The sequence below is a fragment of the Saccopteryx leptura genome, chromosome 2, assembly GCF_036850995.1.
Source record: "Saccopteryx leptura isolate mSacLep1 chromosome 2, mSacLep1_pri_phased_curated, whole genome shotgun sequence".
Lineage (NCBI taxonomy): Eukaryota > Metazoa > Chordata > Mammalia > Chiroptera > Emballonuridae > Saccopteryx > Saccopteryx leptura.
The window spans coordinates 330114017-330122666 of NC_089504.1; positions in this window are offsets into that span (position 1 = coordinate 330114017).

An 8650-nucleotide genomic window follows, 5' to 3' on the forward strand; every position below is an offset into this window, starting at 1 on the left:
CCACTGTGGGGACAGGAAGGAACGTTGGGTTACCTAATCCAAGCAGCCTTCCAGCAATTATTTCATGAGAAAGTCAAGTGCCAAAAGGCGTGCATGTTGCATGTGTGTGTGCATGTGTGTGTGTTCCAGAAAACTGTCTGGATACGGTAAGCCAAACTGCTCCCTGTATTCTTCCTCTGGGCAGAATCTTTGATCGAGACTGTGAGAGACACTGCTGCTGCAGCTTCTGCCCCAGATAGCCCTTGTAGCTGCTACCGGTCTGAGCTCCGGAGCCTGGTCTAAGCCAGAAAAGCCCAGTCCCTTCTTTTGCAGGACTAAAGGAAGGACTGTCCAGTTTGACTCCTGGCCCCACAGCTGATGCACACCTGGGCAGGGGCCTGGGCCAGCAGCATCGGTGGGGCTGGACATGTCAGGGGTCTGGCCTTTTCTCTTATTCTCCAGGGGAAGGAAGGCTGACTGGGTCTCTGGAGTAGGAACCCTCATAGTGCAGAAGAGGTGAGAGATTGTGGAGACTGGCTGCCCAGGATCTATCCACACTTCCTGATCCACCATGAGAACATCTGGGAGGAGCTGCTTGGGGGCAGGGCAAGGCTCCATCTGCAGCTTAAGTAGGGACTCTGTCAAGGGCAGAGATGGGGCTGCCTGTGGGTTCTAGGAAGGCAGACAGTGCGCGAGTCCAGCCATCCCCCTTGGTTCCCCTCCCTCGGTAGTCAAACCATTGAGTCAGCCGGAGATGAGCCCGGGAGATAAGGAAAGATGAACCAGGAACATGAGGAAGAGGTGCAAAGGGGCAGGGAGGGGGAGAGGGGACGATTCTGGGTGGAGTTAGGGCGTGAAGACCAGTGCCACCCAAGAGCTGGCTACATGCCAGGTGGGAAGAGGCTGCTGCTCTGCCCCAGGCCCCCTCCTCCAACCCTCCTCCAGCTCAGCTTCAGCCCAGTACCCGGCTGTGAGGGAGGTGAGGGCTGATGAACCTGGGTGAACTCCCTCCACCCTCCACATTCACCAGCCCTGATGTCAGCGGGCCTGCAAGGCTGACCTCCCACTGAGTCCTGTGGGCTCTGACGCCTGCCCTTCCAGCTCCCCCTCACCTGGCTCTGACCCCCGCAGCTGCCTGCTGGTCCCTCATCTGCTCTGGTTCTAGGCTGGAAGCAGGATGTGGGACAAGCCTTCCCGAGTTCTTCCGCCAGCCCTCTCATGAAATCAACTCCTTGCCAGGCCAAAACTATGAAGTCAGGTTAGCTTAAAGTCATGGACCTGAGATGGGGAAACTGGGGCCCTGAGAGGGGCAGGGACTGGCCTTAGGCCACACAGCAAGTCATACAAAGACAGAACTGGAACCAGGCCCTGGCCCCAGATTTGAGACACTTCTTCCTGTGTGCTGGTCCCAGAGCACCTCCCATGGTAATAGTCAGATTCAGCCAAGTCTAGGCAGCTCCCCCCTGCTCTCTGATTGGTAGGAGGCTCTCCACTCCCCTGGAAGTGCTTCCCAGAGGCCTCAGGTCCCCTACCCCACGGCCCTGGGCAGTAGCCTCTCAGAACCACTCCTTTCTCCTCCTCTCTCTCCAGACTCTCCTCCTGCTCTTTCCTCCCTAGGAGCCTTCCTGAGGGACTGCTCTTTCACTCATCCTCTAACCGTGGTGGTCCCCGGGACTGACCTGAGCCTGTCCCCTTTCACCTGCAGACCCTTTCCGGGGGGTGTCACCATGTTGACTCCGACTTCTCTACCTCTCCCCTGGCCTCTCTCCCAATCCCCACTCAATCCCCAGACTCCTCGGGTCCTAAGAATGCACATAGGGCTTACAGGGTGAGGAAAGGACATAAGAAGTGAGACGGTTCAGTCCTCCGCAGTTCTCGGCCCATCTGGGTCCATGTGCATGGGCGCGGTACATACACACTCTTGCATGCATGTGTCAGACCCCATTCTTGGAGAGCAGGGACTCTCTGCCTCAGCTGTTCACCTATCCCCACACCCAGAGCAGCAATTGGCTTTAGAAAGTGCTCAGTAAACATTGGATGATTGAATACCTGGAAGAAGGAGACCATTGGAGGGCCAGTGGAACCAACAGGACCGCTGGATGGATGGACAATAAGGAGAAAGATAAAAATGGCTCCAAAATGCTGGCTTAGGTATCCAGGGGCTATGGAGGTACCACTCACTAAGACAGTCACAGAGAGGTTGCATTAGAGGACATGGGGAGCCATCAGGGGTTCACAGAACCTGTCTTCAAGGTCACATCAGCCTTTGCATCGGGTCAAAGACAGCTGCCAACCTCACTGGTCACCTCACCCCTCCAAGCCCCTCTGCCAGGAAGAGCTCAGGTTGGAACATTATAGGCCAGGTCAGACCCATTATCTATCAGGCCCTGAGTGGCCCTACCACACGCTCCACGCCCTCAGCTTGCTGAGGAAAGCAGCCATAGCTCACTCCTTGTGGTCTGCAGTGGCAGGCACCCAGACAGAGACAGCTAACAAGGACTCAGCAGAGAAGTACTCTTCAGGACTGAGCACTCTAGCAAACATACCACCTCCCACTGCTCCCCCCAAATCCTGAAATCCAACTTCTGCCTTGGAAACCGTTGCCTTGTTATGAGATCCACAGGGTGGGACGCAGGGCTGGTATTTATCTTTTCCTGCCAGGTTGCTGGGTTCAGGAGCCAAGAAGAGTGCTAATCACAGCTCCAAGGTAGGAGCTGTGGTGGAGGCCGCGCAGGAGCAGCAGTCCCAGGGTGGGCAAGTCTTAGAGCCCCTAGTCCTCATGTCCAGCCAGGACCCAGAGGCGAGGCTCATAGGGCGCTGCCTCCTGCCTCCAGCTCTAGAGGCAGAGCCACTGGGGCTGAGCCTGGCACGCGAGGCCCCTGGGCAGTGGGGAAAGGTTTCTGCTCCTGGGTCACTCCAGCTCCTCTCTACCAAAGCCTTCTTTCAACTCCTTCCTTCACCCCAGGAACACTGTGCCAAACACACATGGAAACCTTGTGACACTCATCTTTATCCCATGTACCTGAGGGGGTGTCTGTGCATGAATCATGCTTGCACATACATATGTGGGCTGTCTGTGTAGAGAAAAGATGTGGAAGTTACCGAGTTCTGAGACCTGCACACATATGGCGTGTGAGGAGTGTGCACATTTGCAAGTACCATGTTTTAGAAAGGATTTTTATGCATTTTCTAGTAGGTGGTGAATGTGTTTATAAATACACGTATGTATGTATGTCTGCAGTACACATGTCAGCTGTGTCCTATGCTGCTGACATTACATGTGTATCATGTGTCTACATAAATTTACATATGTCTAGTGCATGTGTAGGTATCATTGTGTGAGCGTGAGTTTGACCATTCATGTCACACTTCTTCCTGACTCTTTCTTCGTGTGTGTGTGTGTGTGTGTGTGTGTGTGTGTGTGTGACAGAGACAGAGAGAGGGACAGATAGGGACAGACAGACAGGAAGGGAGATGAGAAGCATCAATTCCTCAGTTGTTCATTGATTGCTTTCTCACATGTGCCTTGACCAGGGAGGGGGGCTGCAGCAGAGCAAGTGACCCCTTGCTCAAGCCAGCGACCTTGGACTTCAAGCCAGTGACCTTTGGGCTCAAGCCAGCAACCATGGGGTCATGTTCTATGATCCCACGCTCAAGCCAGTGACCCCGCGCTCAAGCCCGTGCTCAATCCTGTGTGTTGGGCAGATAAAATGTATTATGCTCACTTTTTTAAAGATAACACGAGGAGGCCGTCACTCAGGTGATATTAATGTGTGTTGGGGTGGGCTAAAGGCAGGCAGAATCCTGTAGCCTGGGGCTTGGTTTTGGGATTAAGCCTTTCCTACCCTTTTTGATGTGGGGTGGTACAATCCAATCATGCCTCAGAGAAGTGACTTTGTATTAGAGACTTCCCTATTTTGGATATTGGATTAGAGGTTGTGAAGCTACAATATAAAATGGGGACAGAGTGGGAGCTTGCTCTCTTGGTTCCTGGGATGATTAGCATGAGAAAGCAGAGAAAGGCCACGTGGCCAGGAGAAGCAGCCAAGATGGCAGAGGGTTGAGTGAGAGGCCAGTTTGCACAGAGTTTGTATCTGGGAGAAGGAAGGAGATGGGGAACTGAGGAGAATAAGGCTGGTAAATTAGAAACCTTTGATTCTAGGAAACTCGGATAAGTCAGTGGCTTTGTGAGCACTGAATGTGAGTGGGTTTTGGAGCCCAGTGTGTGTTTTTACTTGCCCGCCGGGTGCAAGCTAGAATTAAAGACTATGGCCCACCAGTTTTTGGCTCCATTGTTTCTTTACCGACTGTCCGAATCCAATGCGAACCTGCATGGGCTGGGCTGCTCTGATGGTGGCCCTGGCCGTGAATTCTGGCTTTACACTGTGCTCAATCCTGTGCTCAATCCTGTGCTCAATCCCGCGCTCAATCCAGCAACCTCGGGGTTTCGAACCTGGGTCCTCTGCGTTCCAGTCCGACACTCTATCCACTGCACCATGGCACCACTGCCTGGTCAGGCTCTTCCTGACTCTTTAACCAGAAGCAGAAGTCTGTTTCTAGAAGGTACAGCTTCTGGATGCTCTGCCAAGACTCTTGCCTATAAAATTCTAAGGGTGGGCTTGATCTGGGAGGTGGTAATGCAGAGCAGAGCTTCCTGACCTCCTGGACCAACACTGGGCCCTGGTGGCCCCAGTGAAGGAGAAATTTCCCACAGGCCTCTGCTGAAGTCCAGGCTACCCAGAGAGCAAACAGCATGCATCCCTGCGTGAAAGGGCCTGTGGTCCTCCTCCCAGAGGCGGGGGCTGCAGAGGGTGTGGAGTGGAGACAGCTGCTTCCAGCCCAGATAAGGCTGTTGGGCTCACATTTTCCATTTCCAGGATCCTCTGCCTCTGGTCACAGCCCCTAAGCCCTGGCCCATGGCGTCTAGAGATCTCCACTGACTCACCCCAGTTCCCCCACCTTCACCCTGGGAACTGAGGTGCCAAGAGGGGAGACTGAAGTCTAGGAAGAGCATGCGCCCCACCTAAGCCACTGTGAACTGGAGAAGCTGACTCTGGGGTAGGACAGGCCCAGCCTGGGACCCTTACAGCTAATATCCTGACCCTGGGGCCTCCGGAAACCCGCCCAGAGATAGGAGGAAGGAGAATGGGCCCCTCCTCTTGTAACAACAGTCCCTGCGTGTATGCTCTGCCCTGCCCAGCCCAGCCTGGCTGCCCCAGCACAGAGGACAGAGACTCAGAGGGCTAAGCCCTCGTCTGAGGCAGAACTGGGCTCACACTCTGGGCTTCTTCTCCCTTCTCCCCACCCCCTCTGCCACTGCCCACCCAAAGGCCTGGCCCCTCCAGCCCTCCCTGCCTTCCTCCCTTCCCCCTTCCTGGGCTATTTTTAGGGCCTGGCTCAGTGGCCTCCAGGACAAGGGAAGCCAGAGCTCCAGGACTCACTGGGCCTTCCCCAGGGGCCCCGCAGGCTGGGCAGTGTCTGCTTTCAATCCAGCAAAAGGCCTCGTCACTCAGAGTGATCAGTGGGGGCGGGGAGGCCAGGCTGAGGTGGGGGCTGGGCTGGGGCCTGACCCAGGGCCCACTGGAGCCTTCTGCAATCTATAAACAAGCTGTGTTGGCCCAGAAGCATTTTGAAGATTCATTGGGACTGGGACCTTGTACAGATGGTCTTGGGGCACCAGCCCCTCCTTGGGAAGGCTGGGAGGACAAAGACCAACATCAGGCTGCCACCTCCCCTGCAAGCCCCCAGAGTCACCTTTCTCTAACAAAATGGTCCCTTTGACCCGTGGATTCCCTCCACCAACTGGGGAATGTCTGCAGGTGCCATTCAAGGTCCTTCCATCAAAATACACAAAACTAACACTTGTGCAGTTATGCCTGTGCTGGCCTCTCTGCCTGAAGTGTCTCTTCCACTTGCCATTCTGTCTGACAAACTCCTGCTCATTCTCCAGCTCTTCAGAGCCCATCTTTAGTGTCACCTCCTCTGGGAAGCCATCCCTGATGAAGCCACCACCACTCCTCACCTTCACTCCCTGCCCCACCACGACCTTTGGAATATACCCCTCCTGTCCTTCGCTGGTCAACTTGGTCTCCCTCTTCCAACGCGGGGCTTGTGTGCTCTCGAGTAGTGATCTCTGTCTGGGTGTAACTGTGAGACTCCCTGTGCCCCTCAGAAATGCAGGACCCCGTCTCTTGTCCTTCTGCCCCATTGCCCAGTTCCCAACTCCCTCAGGCAATGCTGTGAATGTGTGAGTAAATGAGGGGGAGGAGTGCTGAATGAATGAGTGCGGGAACTAGTGATTGAACAGTGAATGGAGGTGCAGAGAACAAGGAAGGGAAGGAAAGCAGGAAAGAGCCCTCCTGTGTCTCCTGAGTACGGAGTAACTGCCTGGTGTCCCAGTGGGCAGGAAGGCAGCGGGGCAGCCCAGGCCAGGGCTCGGTGACATGGCTTGGCCCTGGGAAGTACCCAGATCAGTCACTCTATTCTTTCCAGATCAAAGTTCCCCCAGGGAACAGCCTGGAAACTGACACTGGTTGGAAAGAGGGGGGTAGCTGGCCCCATTCAGGAGAAGGGCATGGAGAGGTAAGGCACCTGCCCCAGCTCCAGGGACACCAGGCCTGCAGCCCAGGGAGGAGGCTGAACACTGAACACGCATGTGCACACTTACTCCAGCCCCAGCCCGGCTCCTCCCTCAGATACAGGGCCTTACAGGTAGGGAGCGAACCTCTGCCTCCAGGCCCTTCTCTCCAGACTCCCCAGGCACCCCATGCCCCCCAGGACCCCAGGGGCTCAGCCCCTTGCATTTCACCCTCCATGTCAGCTTTGACTCACTCTGGCTCCATCTCTCAGCACCTTCCATCACAGTCACCCTCCAGGTCTCTCTCTCTGTCTCCTCCTTGCTGTGTTTGTTTCTGTCTTCGCACCTTTCTGTCTCAGTTCTCTGTATTTCTTGCATTTTTTTGATTCCCTTGTATCCCTCTCTTTCTATTTCTCTGTGTTTCCCTAGACATGAAGAATAACAATGGGGTGGTGTGTAAGCCTCTAAGGAAGAGCTGTCCCACACTCCTCCCCCACCCCAGCCCTGGTCCCTACCGTTGCGGTGAAAAGATTTTTCCTGATGGTGAGACAGTGGTGGGAAAGGATGGGAGATGTGAGAGGACAGACCCATTCCCCTGCCGCAGCTGGGCCTGCTTGGTACCCTTGGTCTGCTCTGTCTGAGCCAGACCTAGGCCAGCCGCTCAGCCACTTGGGCAGGCAGAGAGGAAGTGGGCAGAGCTGGTCTGGGGCAGGCAGCGTGTCAATGGGCCAGATCTCTGGGTCTGACATTCCTTTGTCCTTCCTCATCCCGTGACGAGCTGTGGAAAATCACACCACAGCCAGAATTTGACTTCATACCCTCACCCCCATGTGCAAGCTACATACAAGTACACACACACACACACAGCATAGGGCAGTGGCTAAGTGCACAGGATTCCGAATCTCAAATCATGGTTCACTACTTTTTGTACCTCAGTTGTCTTACCTGTAAAATGGGGATTATAATATAGTATCTAGATAGATAGATACCATTATGTGTGTGTATGTGTGTGTGTGTGTGTGTGTATAAATGCATATGTGCTTCAAACTTGACTCAAAAACTACAGGTTGTTTCACCTTTATTCTGTTGCCTGAGGTTGAGCCAGACCGTGGTCCCCAGCAGGTCCAAACAGGCCTGCTATGAGTAGCTGCAATTCAAGTTAAGGAATAACACACAGCTCTGGGTGTGTATGTTTCTACAGACCTGCTTGTGAAACAACAGGTAGTTAACAGGGCCATAGCACATGTGGAGAAGTCACATTGCTTCTGGTTAAAGATGGCTGAAACCATTCCATGTCATCTCACATAGACATGAGATTTTTAAAAACTAGTCATCATACAAATGAATCAATAACACAAGAGGGACAGGCTTATGGACAAGAAATGGACACTTCTTTTAAAAAAGGCAGTCCCTGAGGGCCAGGAAGTAGGCCTTGTCGAATATGTGAGTTGTGGGCCACAGTAGAAATGCTAAGCCAGGCTGGGTCGGGACCTGTGCTGCCGGTTGATAAACATAACCCAGAGCAGCTACAGCCTCCCTTCAAGGTCATGGCAAAACCCAGAGCCACAAGCCCTCAGCAGAGCCACCGAGCCCAAAGAGGCAGCCCCAGAAACGCCTCACTCACGTGAAGTAGAGCCCACAGTGGACAGTTCTGAGAAAACCCTGGTCTGGAGCCCAGACGCATACAGAGCAGCAAATGGCCTTGGGTTTAACAGACACTCCAGCTTCCTCCCAACCAGGAATGACAGCGCTCTGAGGAGGCAAGAAAACCTCAGCAAATGGAAGAACTAATAGCTGAAAAAATAATGTTTTAGAGCAATTTGGAAAGCACTTTACAGTAGGTATCTTCAACGTCTTCAAAGAAATCAAAGGGATAGCAACTATGAAACGAGGAGGAGGACAATGACAAAGATGTCATTAGAAATATGGGAAATTTGGGCCCTGGCCGGTTGGCTCAGCGGTAGAGCGTCGGCCTGGCGTGCAGGAGTCCCGGGTTCGATTCCCGGCCAGGGCACACAGGAGAAGTGCCCATCTGCTTCTCCACCCCTCCCCCTCTCCTTCCTCTCTGTCTCTCTCTTCCCCTCCCGCAGCCAA